The sequence below is a fragment of the Mastigoproctus giganteus genome, chromosome 10 (assembly GCF_048544385.1).
Source record: "Mastigoproctus giganteus isolate SK-2022 chromosome 10, ASM4854438v1, whole genome shotgun sequence".
Lineage (NCBI taxonomy): Eukaryota > Metazoa > Arthropoda > Arachnida > Uropygi > Thelyphonidae > Mastigoproctus > Mastigoproctus giganteus.
Window position 1 is genome coordinate 83,776,061 of NC_143584.1, and position 16,525 is coordinate 83,792,585.

At 37.8% G+C, this 16,525-nt stretch overlaps 1 protein-coding gene across 4 annotated transcripts in view; it reads left to right on the top strand.

Moving 5' to 3' along the window:
* c11.1 (maestro heat like repeat family protein c11.1) overlaps positions 1 to 16,525 on the top strand; it is a 1,259,325-nt gene that overhangs the window by 597,116 nt on the left and 645,684 nt on the right. The window lies entirely within an intron of this gene.

Sequence of the window (16,525 nt, forward strand, 5' to 3'; positions counted from 1 at the left end):
GGCTGTGTATCGGTTTTATGGCCACCACTGAATTGTAGAATGTTAATCGCTTTAGCTCATGATTTGTGTTAATTGGACCAACCATGAATTAAGATTTAAAGGGATTAAAATTTTTCAGTTCACAATAAAGCTTTATCTTTATGAATGTGAAGCTATTGCCATTTATTTATGTTAAGTATTGCTGAATAAATGAAAAAAATATTGTTTTTTTTATAAAATAATTGGGATTTCTATTTAAAATTCATTAAAAAATTAATGATCGATAATTACTCTAGTTATTTGTAATCTCCTCCCCAACTCCCCCACACATACACACACACTTCCTCACAATATGGCCATAAACACTAGTATGAGGCCTCTACAAGTTTTCCCTGGTAACAACTTTTGACCCAGTGTGTTTCTGCCTTTATCCATAGCAACAAATTGCCCTTAATGCCATACTTCTCCAATTTTTACAGTAGTATTCCACGTACAACAGTATCAAAAGAAAGCCAAAATAAAATCCAAGTATATAATATCAAAATTATTTTTTGCATCCAGTTCCTTTGTAACCACATCATTGTATCCAATCAAATTGGTCAGACAAGACTTTTCCTTAACAAACCCATGCTGTATCTGAACTATAACTGCAGTCTTGTCTAGATGATACGTCAGTGCTTTTTTAACCATTGCCTCCATTAATTTTCCTGGAACAGAAGTTAAACTAACAGGTCTGTAATTACCTGTGTCACCCTTTGATCCTGACTTTGGGAATTGGGGTCACATTTGTACATCTCCTGTCCATGGGGACCTCCCCATGGACTGGATTTCCTTTGTTGCCCCCTTTTCATACAACTGGATAGGTTCCATCCACCACCAGGTGATTTTCTGGCAGGCAGGCTGCCTGCCTGCCAGCCAGAGTTTGATAAACTCCTGGCATTCTCCTCTCTGAATAACTCCTCATGTGTGAATGTAGATGCATAATATTCGTTCAGTTTGTCAGCTGTCTGAGCAGGATTATCAGCAATCGAAGCATTGATGTCAAGTGTACCAGTCTGATTCATTCCCTTCCTTCTAGAGTTTACATAAGTAAAGAACTCTTTGCTGTTTTTCTTTGTATCCTTTGCCAAAGATTTCTCATAATCTACCTTTGTCTGCCTAACCTCCTTTGTGACTTGATTACAGACCGACTTATATTTACCAAAGGCTTCTGTATCAACTGACAAATATTATGCATCCCATGCAATTTTCTTCTCTTCCACGAGTCTCATTAGTTCATCTGACATCCATTTAGGCCTAAACCTTGAACAATATTTATTAGTTGGTATGAAAAGCTTAGTAGCTTCCAAGATTAATTATTTGAAATCTTCCCATTTGGAATTTGCTGTTAGTAACATTATCACTTGGTGTCACTGTTTAGAATTTAAAAACTGTCTCAGACCACCATAGTCACCTTTACAAAAGCAAAATCCTTTCCCTTTACCCCTAATGGTAGTTACACCAATGTGTAAATCCCACATGAGCACATAGTGATCACTGCCACCTAGTGGTTCCTTTATCTGCAGCTTCTTAATGCATGAAGATGTCAACTAATGTGGTTGCAAAGCTCAGAGATTCCACAATTGTTGTTTTTGCATCAATGATGGAGCCAAAGGCTTAGCCAATCATGTGTATGAACTAATGAGACTCGTTTGTATGCAAGTATCGTATTATTATCATTATAATTATCATCATTCCACCAGAAGAGGGCCATGGAACAACATGTGTTTTGAAATAGTTGCTTGGATTAAGAATGTTTTGTTTTTTTTCCCACAGCAAATTAAGTATTATTACTTTATTGTTATCAGCTTTCTTTTTAGTTTTGTGTATTTGTTTCTAGAACTTTGAAAGATGTCTTCAAACATTCAAAGTAATTGTAGAAAATGTAACCAAATTCGACAAATTCAATTAGTTATATGTCATGTCTCCCAATTTGAATTTCATTTTAGGTGTTCTCTTCAAGAGACCACCTACAAAGCAATTGCTAAAAATAAGAAACAACTGTGGCATTGCTCCTTTTCGAAAGGAAAAGAAAGAATGTAAAAAATAAAGAATCATATGAATTGCAAGCCTTAAATGATTTTCAACAAGCATTGTCTCAGTTAGATATGTCTAATAAAGTGAGTCAAACTTATATTGAAGAAGTTATTTCACCTACTACAGAAAATTTGCTTATTCCAGATAATTTGGTATCAGTTTTGTCTAAAAAAAAATCAATTAACCCCTATGAATAATGAGTTTGAATTGATTAAGCAATCAATTTCTTTTATGTCTGATAACTTTGATAGCATGCAAAAGAATATATCATTACTATAGGACACAAGTTCCTCTATAAATAAAAAATTAACAACCATTGGCTCTTCAGTGAAAATTAATGAAAAGAGAATTGGAGACAATAGTGAAATGTTGGAATATATTAAACAGTAACCTTAATGGAATAAATTAAACAGTAATGTTAATCTTGGGTATGTCATACAATGTGACCTCCTGTTTCAATCTACAATTGAGAGAAATTACATCATTCATTATACAACAGTAAATAAAAGAAATCCTGTTAAATCAACTTTAATAATAAAAGTTTTTGAATAATTCTATGAAGAAAGCATCAATGCAGAAAGCTGAGAGTTAAAACTTACCTCTCATAATGTATTGGAGAATAACATTAATCAACCAGTTTACTTAAATGATATTTAATACCTTTTGCAAGTCATTATTCTGTGAAGACAAGTTGCTAAAGCCAAGAATTATAGATTTGTGTGGATTAGCTTTGGAAGATGCTTTTTAAAAAAAACACAAATCAACAAGTATAATTAAGATTATATCTCATGAAAATTTTTTTAAAATAACTCTAATTAAATCTATTAAGCTTGAATTGTAAATTTTATTCTTACTTACTCTATCTTAATACACATTAATAATGAATTTTGTTCACAACACCATCTTTTCAGTCTTCTAAAGAATTATTAAAGAATATTAAGGAAAGTTATATAAATAAAATTATCAGTTCTTTTGCAGTACTTGCTCTGAATATAAGGTCTTCAAGAAAGCATTGGTTTAATTTTTTAGAGAGTATAGAATTCTTGAAAGATATTGTTTCATGCTTTGTATTATTATAAGTTAATATTAATTTAACAATTATAATATAATTGGGTTTGGAAAACTATTTAAATTAAGAGACCAGAGAATAGGAGTTTGCTTAGTTATATTCTATAAAACAACTTATTTGTTGAAAGAATTAAATAACAACACAACTTATTGTGAAAATTGCACTTTTCAGTTATTAGGAATTGATTCTAATGACATTTTTACTGTCTGTGCTGTATATAGACCTTCCTCATTATCAATACTTCAGTTTATGCAAGAGTTTGAGAAATTGTGTGATGATGAGCTGATATCTTCAAGTACCTTTTTCTCTAGTGATTTCAATATTAATCTTTTGAGTCATTCTTCAAATCTTCTTCTTCAAGAGGAGTGTTTCCATTTACATTGGGTTTCCTCAGCCTACAAATTATTTTTTTGGTAGGAATTTTTCCTGCCATAAAATGCAGTTCAAGGTGTCTTGGTCAGTTAAACCTCAGGCTGTCGTGCTCTCCTGTACTCATCCATCCATGGCCTCTCCTTTTTCCTGGAGGTTAACCATTCAGCATAGTGTCAGTAGTGTCCTTGACAACCCTGCCAACCTTCCCATTCCAGGATAGCCTTTGGATATCTGGTTTTGTGCATCCATTTTACATGTCCATAGCATGTTAAATGCTTTTCTTTAGATTCTTTAGATTCAATAGTAATTAACTGTTGCTTAACATAGAATAGCTATGCTTTTCAACAGGTAATATTTCCAATATCAAGATGACAAAAATTGTAAATAGCTTTGTAAACTCATGTATAAATCATATTTCAACTAATATTAACTTATCTCAAGTTATTTCTTACATTTTGCAAGATATTGACCGCAGGGGCTCACATCTGGTGAGTATGGGCTTGACACACCCAGGGTCCTTAGCTGGATATCATATGGGCTTCCTTTCACCATATGGCTTATAATAATAATTGTGCCATATGGGCTAATAATAATAATAATAATAATTTCCAGACCATTGTGCTACCATTTGTGCATATCATTCTGACTTATTAGCATTAGTAGAGGCATTTCATGCAAGAAAGCAAGCTTATGCAGCATCAGCCAAAAAAAAAAACCACTTCCACCTCACCCCTCTGTTCGTTCGAAATACCTGTCCAGCTCAGCCTTAAACTTATTTAGGCTATCAACTTCCACGACAAGGGATGGAAGTCTGTTCCACCAACCAACCACCTGCTGGCTAAAGGCAAATTTCAGCACGTCTATCCTACATCTGTTTTTCCTCAATTTGAATTTATTCCCTCTCAGGTGATTATTCTGAGCAAGAGGAAGAATCTCATCAGCATTGAGCATGCTCAAACCATTCAAGGCTTTATACACCTCTATCAGATCACCTCGCTGGTGCCTAGTCTCCAGACACTGTAATTTGCAAAATAAGCAACCCTGCAACCCTAATTTGCAACCCTGCTAACCTTTCTTCGTAAGACCACCCCTTTGTTCCATTCACTAATCTTGTTTCCCTTCTCTGTACTCGTTCCAGCATCTCTACATCCTTCTTGAAATGAGGCCTCCAGACCTGTATACAGTACTCTATATAATATCGGTGTTTTGATACACCATAGACACTCTTAAAAAAACTACAAAGTAGTTGTTGTGGGCATCATTTGCTCTTTCTCATATTGTGCTCTGACTTGCCTTGAAACATGTCTGGGTGGTGGTACTCACTGAGAATAAGTAACAATAGCCTTCTCTATTAGTGAAGCGTTACTTATTCGAGGTAGTGCAGCATCATGGCAACTCGTCGTGAAGGCAGAGCACAATATGAGAAAGAGCAAATGATGCCCACAACAACTACTTTGTAGTTTTTTAAGAGTGTCTATGGTGTATCAAAACACCGATATTATATAGATACTAAACTCTTAAAGTATTATGCCATGTGCATTTATTTATTTTAAATATTATCTTATACACCTTTTGGCATCTCTCATATTGTGCGATTAACTTCACAACTGGGTCGTCATGTCTGCAATACTAGGGTACCTGCCCACCCACTGATGATAGGCCAATAGCCTTGAAACATGTCTGGGTGGTGGTACTCACTGAGAATAAGTAACAATAGCCTTCTCTATTAGTGAAGCGTTACTTATTCGAGGTAGTGCAGAATCATGGCAACTCGTCGTGAAGGCAGAGCACAATATGAGAAAGAGCAAATGATGCCCACAACAACTACTTTGTAGTTTTTTTTAAGAGTGTCTATGGTGTATCAAAACACCGATATTATATAGATACTAAACTCTTAAAGTATTATGCCATGTGCATTTATTTATTTTAAACAGTACTCTATGTGTGGCCTGACCATTGCCTTATACAAGGGAATAATCACCTCCTTATCCCTGCTAGAAAAATTCCTATATATCATCGACAATACACCATGAGCTACTCTGGCAGCTCGTCTGCACTACTCAGAGAACTTCATATCTGAGTGCACAATCACCCCCAAGTCCCTTTCATTCTCTACCACTGTCAGTGTAGTACCACAGAGTTGATACGTTGCTCTGGGGTTGCTGTTTCCCATATGTAGTACTTTACATTTGTCAATGTTAAACTTCATTTGCCACCTTCTCAATTTGCCATCAGCCCATCTGCTCAACCTTTCCAGATCCTGTTGCAGCACCATAGTGTCAGTAGTGCCCTTGACAACCCTGCCAACCTTCGTATCATCTGCAAACTTGGACATTAAGCTTGATATACCATCATCAATATTATTTATAAATACAGAAAACAATAATGGACCCAACACTGAGCCCTGAGGGACTCCACTAATAACATTAGTCCACGATGAGCAGTGTCCATTGATTACCACTCTCTGTCTTCTCCCCCTCAACCACCCCTTTATCCATAGCAGCTATTTGCCTCCAATGCCACACTGCTCCAATTTGTGCAGCAGTCTTCCATGTGCAACAGTATCAAAAGCCTTTCTAAGATCCAAGTATATAATATCAAAGTTATTCCCTGCATCCAGTTCTTTTGTGACTGCATCATAATATCCGATCAAATTGGTCAGGCAAGACTTCCCATTAACAAAACCATGCTGTGTCCGAGCTATAACTGAAGTCTTGTCTAGATGATCCTGCAGTGCTTCTTTAACCCGTGCCTCCATTAATTTTCCCTGGAACAGAAGTTAAACTCACAGGTCTATAATTACTTGTGTCAGCCTTTGATCCTCTTTTTTTATTTGGGGTCACATTTGCACATCTCCAGTCTGTGGGTACCTCCCCTGAGTCCAAGGAAGCTCTCATAATTATGGCTAAGGCTTTGCTTACTTCCTTTGTTGCATCCTTTAATATAACTGGATAGATCCCATCCACCCCAGGTGCCTTTCTTGTGTTTATCTTCCACAATTTCTCCTCCACTTTACTCTCAGTTATTACAAGATTCTCTAGCTTACTGCTAGAGTTGAATACACCTCTGGCTTTCCCCTCACTAAATAACTCTTCATGTGTGAATGTCGATGCAAAATATTCATTTAGTTTGTTAATCACCTGAGCAGGATCATCAACAGTTGACCCATCGATATCAAGTGGACCAATCTGATTCATCCCCTTCCTTCTAGAGTTTACATAAGTAAAGAACTCTTTGCTGTTTTTCTTAGCATCCCTTGCCAAAGATTTCTCGTAATCTGCCTTCGCCTGCCTAACTTCCTTTGTAACTTGGTTACAGATCAACTTTTATCTATCATAGGCTTCTGTGTCATGTGTTAGTTTGTATGTATCCCATGCATTTTTCTTCTCTGCCATATGTCTCATTAGTTCATCTGACATCCATTTAGGCCTAAACCTTGAACAATATTTCTTAGTTGGTATGTGAAGCCTAGTAGCTTCCAAGATAAGTTCGTGCACAGTCTACATAAGTTCTTATGTAGACCATGCACTAATCCTAAAGACACTTTACCGGTTTCAATGTATGTTTCACCAACACTTTCTGTGAAAGAGTTACTAACTTTATATCACAGGAGAGCGTGAATAATTTTTACAATACAATCTGTCCCCGACATATATAAGAGATAGTCGATTTTTACGTAACTCGAGAATGACTAATAAAATATTGCTACTATGTCCCTCATTGCCAAAATTACCAAAACCACATAATATCCTCAGAAGAATGAAGAAAAATAGTTGTATGCTATATGTCCTTCATGCTCTCATATAGGCCCATAACAACCCTGAGTTTGTGTCTGATTTTGTCACACTCCTTACATCGTGGACACACAAAGACATTCCCCTTGGCAATATCATGCCCCGTTCTTGATTGCCCCACAAACACCAAAGAAGCAGTACATTTCAAAAGGCTATGATTCAGAGGACAACCACCCACATCAGTGGTCCCCTGAGCCACAGCACTCCTATTAGCTTGCGCCTTTTGCTTTGCTGCTCTGGTCTGAGTTATGATTTCGATTCAATTTCAATACAAAAATATAACCCTAAATTTATATCCCAATGCAGTTATAACACTATATACAGGATGTTTCACTACTAGTGTGAAAAACTTGCAGGAGGTGTAGGGGGCACAAAGACGAATCAGAATCATATAGCATTGCAGGATCCGAAATTCCTTCATCATGCAGTAGAGGACGTTGAACGGGTGGTCACGCGAACGGCGATCCTGCTGGAAGTCAGGCATTTGCAAACCGTTTCTGTTGAAGAAATCAAGTAGCAAAAGTCCTCCAGAGTGGATAATCTGCAGGCTCCAATGATTGGACACGTTGCAGATGGTATGAACTCATTTGGTTTGTTGACAGTATCCTCCATACAGTGGATTAAGAAATACCCAATCGTTGGCCTATCGCTCGAGTACTCGTACTCGGATTGCCTTCTGCAAGACGTAGGACATTCTCCTCATTGTCTGGCATCCTCGTCGTTCGCTCTCGATTCATGGTACCTCTCGTGAAACAACCAGTCTCACGTAACCTTCTGTGCATACGTGCGAAAATCATATGATGAAGAGCACGCCTGTGCAGGAAATGTTCCTGGTACAAGCGCAGAGCGGCACGCCCGTTACAGTCCGCAGCTCCACATGCGAGGTGCACATCGGCCAGTTCAACGTTTGAATACTCGTCCATCCTACTGCCTCGGGAACCGGTTCGCAAATGCTGACTTCCAGCAGGATCGCAGGCGAACGACGAGGATGCCAGACAATGAGGAGAATGTCCTAAATCTTGCAGAAGGCAATCCGAGTACGAGTACTCGAGCGATAGGCCAACGATTGGGTATTTCCTAATCCAGTGTATGGAGGATACTGTCAACAAACCAAATGAGTTCATACCATCTGCAACGCGTCCAATCATTGGAGCCTGTGGATTATCCACTCCAGAGGACTTTTGCTACTTGGTTTCTTCAACAGAAACGGTTCACAAATGCTGACTTCCAGTGGGATCGCCGTTCACGCGCCCTCCCATTCAACATCCTCTACCGCATGATGAAGGCATTTCGCACCCTGCAATGCTATGTGATTCCGATTTGTCTTTGTTCCCCCTACACCTCCTGCAAGTTTGTCGCACTGGTAGTGAATCATCCTGTATAAACTCAAGGAGGAAGGGGATGAATCAGGTTGGTCCACATGATATTGATAGCTCGATTTTTGATAATCTTGCTCACATAGAGGACAAATCGAACAAGTATTTTGCATCTACATTCACACGAGGGATTCTGTACAAAAGAGGAGGAGGAGAGAAGTTTATTATACTCTATCAGGCAGCTTAATGATTTTGTAATAACTGAGAGCAAAGCAGAAGGGAAATTGTTGAAGTAAAATATAAGGCACCTTTGGTGGAATGGAGCTATCCAGTTATATTAAAGGAGGCGGCAAGGGAATTAAGCAAACCCTTAGCATTAATTTTGAGGGCATCCTTGGACTCAGTGGAGGTCCCCACAGACTGGAGATGTACAAATGAGGAACAAAGAGTGACATGAGTAATTTCAGACCTGATAGTTTAACTTCTAGTGCAGGGAAAGTAACGTAGTCACTGGTTAAAGAAGCATTGCAGGATCATCTAGAGAAGACCACAGTTATAGTTCAGATACAGCATGGGTTTGTCTTGTCTGATCAATTTGATCGGTTACTATGATGTGGTCACAAAGGAACTGGATGCAAAAAATATGATCTCATATACTTGGATTTCAGAAAGCTTTTGATACTATTGCATGGAAGACTAGTGTACAAACTGCAGCAGTATGAAATTATGGATACTGCTCTTCATGGACTAATGTTATTAGTGGTGTTCCTCAAGGTTCAAGTGTTGGGCCCATTGTTGTTTGTACATTTATAAATAATACTGATGAAGGTATATCAGGCTTATGGTAAGGAAAGCATGTTTATGGTAAGGAAATTGCATGCTTTATGGATTGGGAGTAAATTATTTTAAAATATATTCGACATAATTAATTGGAAATATAGGACATTAATTAGACAGAAGAAGGAAGAAGAGGGATAATAGCATCACCTAATGAATAAATTCATTGACTGATGAAGATATAATAATTACTTGTGCGAATCTAATGAATAATATATATCCGTTTATATACACAGACGACCTCTGAAAACCAGGCGTAAACCAGTTGTAATCAGCCTTCTGCACTAAGTGGGGCTCTGCTGTAGTCACTTTTTCTTTTCAAGGGCTTCTCGCGTGATGCATTATGACTCTCCCTATGATTAAAGCAGGCCCCTTTCAAAATTGCCTGTGTGACAATTGATGTGGTAACATCAATTACCAATTCTCAGTAAAAAAAAGTAAAGTGCGGCCATTATCAACCCACTGCAGGATGGAAGCCTCCTCAACAATTCATGCTGAGGGAAATGGACCATAATCTGCCACGCTGGTCCAGTGCGGGTTGGCAGATCGACCGTATTCAGCAGTCAGGGGCTTGAACCCCGGTCTACTCAAAGAGCGTGTGCTACTGCACTCTCGCTTCTGCCCACTCGGCTACGGAGGCCAATTCTCAGTCAGTAGAAATTACCTGTCTAATTTCTACTGGTTTCAGTAGCACATCCTGATTCCTGCCATTGAACACTCTGCCAACATTTGTATCATCAGCAAACTTCAACATTAAACTTGTTTAGCCTTCATCAATATTGTCAATAAACTAGTTAATGGTTGTTTCAGAAAAAATGAACAAGTCATTTCAAGAAGCATGCATTTTTTTTTTGTTAAATTAATAGAATTTTTTCTTTTTTAGTGATAACAGAAGCCAAAAACAAATTATCTCCTTAACAATTAATTACTAAGATTACAACTTCATAGAACATTTATTAAACTACAATTTTATGTTCTCTTAACATAACTTTTCAGTTTAATTACAATTGTAATATTTGTAATTGCTCTTAATATTTGCTCTTTTCTCATAATATACTATACTCTTACTCTTGCGTAGGAGATAAATACTATAATATTTACTCTTCTCTCATATACTTTTTTTTCTTTTTTCTGTTTCTATACATATGTATCTCAACATGACAGTATATTCATGACTTTTACATAAACATATATATATATATGGAAAGTGAGTACAGTACCTAACACTAACAATGGAAATTGGTGGCACTGCTGTCTTTGTGCATATGAAGAATTTTGAGCTCTGGAGAACAATAATTTTTCTGGAAAATTGTGTAATGTTTTTGACTTAATTAACATATTAAATTGTCTTCAATAAATAGTTTAACAGTCTTAGTCACGTTTCTTAGCTTATTTGTAATTTCAACTAGAGATTTTTCAAGTTACAACTTAATATACATAGAACCTTTGTAACAGTGATTTGGGATGAATATCAAATCTCATAACTTATACTGTAATGGTAGGAAAATTATAATGTTTTAATTGTTTTAATTATGGTAAAGGTATCTTGATAGTTTGAATCACATAGATTGCCATTTGTTAGATAATTTTATTATCTATTAAAATTAACTTAATTATACAAACATAATGGAACAGTATAATGCATATAACGTAAACTTGATATGCTAGTACTTATCACTGGTGCATGACTGGTGAATTAGAGTAGTGTTATTACTGCATTTAAATCAGAGGTTCCCAGACTTTCTCGGTTCACGACGCCCTTACTGTCCATAAATTTTTAATGACACCCCCAGGTTAAAAGAAATACCTAGCACAGTGATTTTCGACCTTTTAATATATAATAATTTTATTCTTTATATAGAGGTACTAAATAAAGATCAATTATAGATTACCACAAAATTAAAAAGTTATGGTACAATTGATATTTTACCGTACCCTTTATATTGTACCCTTTTTATAATGAAATAAATATATAAATGTCAAAAAAAATAATAATAATAACTTTAAGTCACTTAAACCCAAATTACACGGCATCCCAAGAATGTTGTTGTGGCACCCTGGTTAATTTAAATGTTAGTTTAGTGTACTATTCTCAATTATACTTAATTAAATGGAAATCATGCCCCAGACTGGAGCAGCAAAGCAGTGGGAGTGCTGTGGCTCTGGGGAGAATTGAAGGATGATCCAACTATGAAGCAGGGCAAGGAGAGGGCTGTTTGTGGACCTTTCTGAAAAAAGACATGATATAATCAAGGAGTATGTGCTTGGTGCAAAGAGAGTGTGAAGAAATGAGGCAACAACACAGCATTGCGATGGATCCTTATGAGAGCTTGAAAAATAGGGTGGATGAAATTGAAAGCATTAAAATGAGGGACCTATCAAGCTCTCAATTGCTCAACTGAATGCTCACACTTGAGCATCAGTTAAAATTATTATTGAGCAGATATCTTTTAAGACAACAAAAAGTGACACTGTTGTATACATTGGCATTAATGATATTAAGAGTAGGAGATCTGCTGACTTACTTAACAAATACAGTGCAATATTTAGGGTTAAATTTGAAAGTGCCTGCAATTTTTCCCAGGCACAATAGGAGGGAGTATATGATTGGAAACGTGTCAATCAATTTGGCCCTGAAGAGATATTAGCTAGCATTAGTAGAGGCATATAATACAAGAAAGCAAGCTTATACAGCATTAGCCAAAAAAAACAATCCCATTTCACTGATCCATTCGTTCCAAATGTTTGTCTAGTTCTGCCTTGAATTTTTTTAAGCTGTCAACTTCTACAACAACCGATGGAAGTTTGTTCCAGCAATCAACCACCTACTAGCTAAAGGCAAATTCCACACATCTATTGTACAACTAAGTTTTTAATAATATTTAGCAGTTTTATTGACTTAATTGTTATATTAAATTATTATCTATAAGTAGCTTATAGATCTAGTCAACTCCTTGGTTCATTTTGAATTTAGATAGTAATTCTTAAAGTTAATTAATATTTAGTATGTGTAGATTTACCGTTCATAACTTGCTGCCACTGTTATATGATAGAACATATATCCCAAAGTAGATAGTAAGGTTTAACGTAAAACTAGATAGTGAAACACGTAGCACTGTATTAGAAATCTGTTAGCTTAGTATAATATAGTATTATCAATTAATCAGTAAAATTTATTAATCTTATTAAATTTAATTGTCAATTAAATTGTATTTAATTCACGAGACCTCCTGTTCAACGTCCTCTACCGGAACACATAGCATTGCAGGGTCCGAAATGCCTTCGTCATGCGGTAGAGGATGTTGAATGGGAGGTTGCGTGAACAGCAATCCCGCTGGTTCAGCATTTGCAAACCGGTTCCCGAGGCAGTAGGATGGACGAGTATTCAAACGTTTAAATGGCCGACATGCACCTCGCATATGGAGCTGAGGACAGTAACGGGCGCGCCACTCTGCACTTGTACCAGGAATGTTTCCAGCACAGGGGCACGCCTTTTTTGCTCTGCAAACCGCTAATTTTGAATGCTCTGCAGTCACTGAACATTATTGGGTTGAGCAGCACAATCTTGATCCCCAATGGGATATTGAAATCGTCGACTGTTCATGTGATCACCACCAGTGCTTATGGCTTGAAGCACTACACATAGCCACCAATAATGGTACTATGACTGTTGTTATTGTTATTTGGTTTTTAGGAGCATTAGCAACTAAGGCCATATTGCTCCGGCGATGTGCGGTGGTCGTTCCCTGACCTTTCTGTATTCGGTGGTCACGGGCTCGAACCCCGGTCTAATCAAGAAGTGTGTACTATGCACTGCTGCTCCTGCCCACACCTGGCTTCGGAGGCGCCTGGTACTATGAATCGTACGAGGAAAGTACACTTACAACCTATTATAGAATGTACTGTATTGCAGTGCGATGAGCACTGGCGATCATCACGTATACGTAATTCTGCTTTACTGACACCAGACTCATGATACATGATCATGCCCAGCTTGATTTGTGCTATCGTAACCATCAATGTATACTGAAGTACACCATTCACAGACTAGCTGATGAAGAGGCACTTGGCTTCAAAAGCTACTATGTATTTGAATGCTTTTATTATTATTTTTTTAACTGTTTTATCTTATTGTATTTTAATGCTTTTATCTTATTGTATTTTAAGGCGGAAGACCGGTGGAATTACTTACAAGTACAGGTCACTGTTGAAAAAAAGCCGTGAATTAGGGTTGAATTTGAAAGTGTCTGTGCAATTCTGTTCAGACACGATAGGAGAGGGTATATGATGAGAGCCCTGTCAATCAATTCGGCCCTGGAAAGATTGTGCAAGGCTCAAGGGGTAGAATTTTTTTCAGCCTGGTCTGTACTTGTTAACAGGAGAGACTGCTTCTACAGGGAAGGGATACACTTAAATAGAAAGGGTGAAAGAATGTTTGCTGATGCTATCGAGGCAGTGTTAGGCGGGTCGGAAAACTGCTAGATTGGGGGGATACAAGGACTAATAGATTAACAGTAGCCACTGGCAGAGGAGAAAGTGATTCTTGCACTGCTTCTATTGGAATGAGCAGCAGCCTGGAAAATAAGATGCAGGATATTTCAGAGACTGCTGGGAATCATTGGGGTACAAGTAAACACGTGTGTTGTGTTAGGGTAGCTAAGAAAAAGAACAGGTGCATGTATACTTGCGTGTACACCAATGCTAGGAGTTTAGTAAATAAATTTGATAAATTTGAGGTGTTGCTCAAAACATCAAAGGCAGATATTGTGGGGATTTCAGAGACGTGGTGTCGCACAGATACCCTGTGCTACACCACGAATGCAGAACTGGAATTTGGGGAGTACAATGTCTACAGATAGGATAGGAAGGGAGGAGGGGTTATGCTATTAGTTAAGAAATAAATAAAATCCAGGGAAGTGAAGCCAGTCGACACATCCTGGACAGTGCAGTGTCGAGTCAGTTTGGTGTGACATAAGCACTGGAAGATCAAAATTGAGAGTAGGAGTGTGCTATAGGCCTAACGATTCTGATGAGTATAATAAGAAACTGTACAGGGAAATAGTCGGCCAGTAAATCAGAGAGTCTTATAATGGGGGATTTTAATTTCCCAGATATTGACTGGAATTTGGGGGTGGATCACTCACACACTAGCAAGGCTTTTGTGGATTTATTGGATGATTGTTTTCAACATCAGCATGTTCGGGAGGCAACTAGAGGGAGTAATACTCTTGATTTGATTATCAGTAGTGATTCTTCATGCATTAAGAATCTGCAGGTAAATGAACCACTAGGTGGCAGTGAACACAGTGTGCTGAAGTGGGATTTACTCAAAGAGGTAACTGCCATTAGGGGTAAAGGGAAGGGTTATTGCTTTCGTAAAGGCGACTACGATGGACTGAGACAGTATTTAAATTCTATAAAGTGGGACCAACTGATGATGTTACCAACAGCAAATTCAAAATGGGAAGCATTCAAAGAACTTATCTTGGAAGCTACTAGGCTTTACATACCAACTAAGAAATATTGTTCAAGGTTTAGTCCTAAGTGGATGTCAGATGAACTAATGAGACATATGGCAGAGAAGAAAAATGCATGCGATACATATAAATTAACACGTGACACAGAAGCCTATGATAGATACAAGTTGATCTGTAACCAAGTTACAAAGGAAGTTAGGCAGGTGAAGGCAGATTACGAGAAATCTTTGGCAAGGGATGCAAAGAAAAACAGCAAAGAGTTCTTTACTTATGTAAACTCTAGACGGAAGGGGATGAATCAGATTGGTCCACTTGATATCGATGGGTCAACTGTTCATGATCCTGCTCAGGTAGCTAACAAACTAAATGAATATTTTGCATCGACATTCACACATGAGGAGTTATTCAGCGAGGGGAATGCCAGAGGTGTATTCAACTCTGGCATTAAGCTAGAGAATCTTGTAATAACTGAGAGTAAAGTGGATGAGAAATTGTTGAAGATAAATACAAGAGAGGCACCTGGGGTGGATGGGATCTATCCCGTTATATTAAAGGAGGCAGCAAAGGAAGTAAGCAAACCCTTAGCCATAATTATAAGAGCTTCCTTGGACTCAGGGGAAGTACCCATGGACTGGAGATGTGCAAATGTGACCCGAATTCACAAAGGAGGATCAAAGGGTGACACAAGTAATTATAGACGTGTTAGTTTAACTTCTGTTCCCAGAAAATTAATGGAAGCACTGGTTAAAGAAGCACTGCAAGATCATCTAGACAAGACTTCAGTTAAAACTCAGACACAGCATGGTTTTGTTAAGGGGAAAGTCTTGCCTGACCAATTTGATTGGATACTATGAGGCAGTCACAAGAGAACTTGATGCAGGGAATAACTTTGATATTATATACTTCGATCTTAAAAAGACTTTTGATACTGTTGCTCATGGAAGACTGCTGCACAAATTGGAGCAGTGTGGCATTGGAGGCAAATTGCTGCTATGGATAAAGGGGTGGTTGAGAGGGAGAAGACAGAGAGTGGTAATCAGTGGACACTGCTCATCGTGGACTAATGTTATTAGTGGAGTCCCTCAGTATTGGGTCCATTATTGTTTTCTGTATTTATAAATGATATTGATGATGGTATATCAAGCTTAATGTCCAAGTTTGCAGACAATACGAAGGTTGGCAGGGTTGGCAAGAACACTTCTCACACTATGCTTCTGCAACAGGGTCTGGAAAGGTTGAGCAGATGGGCTGAGAGATGGCAAATGAAGTTTAACATTGACAAATGTAAAGTACTACATATGGGAAACAGCAACCCCAGAGCAACGTATCAACTCTGTGGTACTACACTGACAGTGGTAGAGAATGAAAAGGACCTGGGAGTGGTTGTGCAGGCAGATATGAAGTTTTCTGAGCAGTGCAGATAGGCTGCAAGAGTAGCTCGTGTATTGTCGATGATATATAGGAATTTTTCTAGTAGGGATAAGGAGGTGATTATTCCCTTGTATAAGGCACTGGTCAGGCCACGCCTAGAGTACTGTGTACAGGTCTGGAGGCCTCATTTCAAGAAGGATGTAGAGATGCTGGAACGAGTACAGAGAAGGGCAA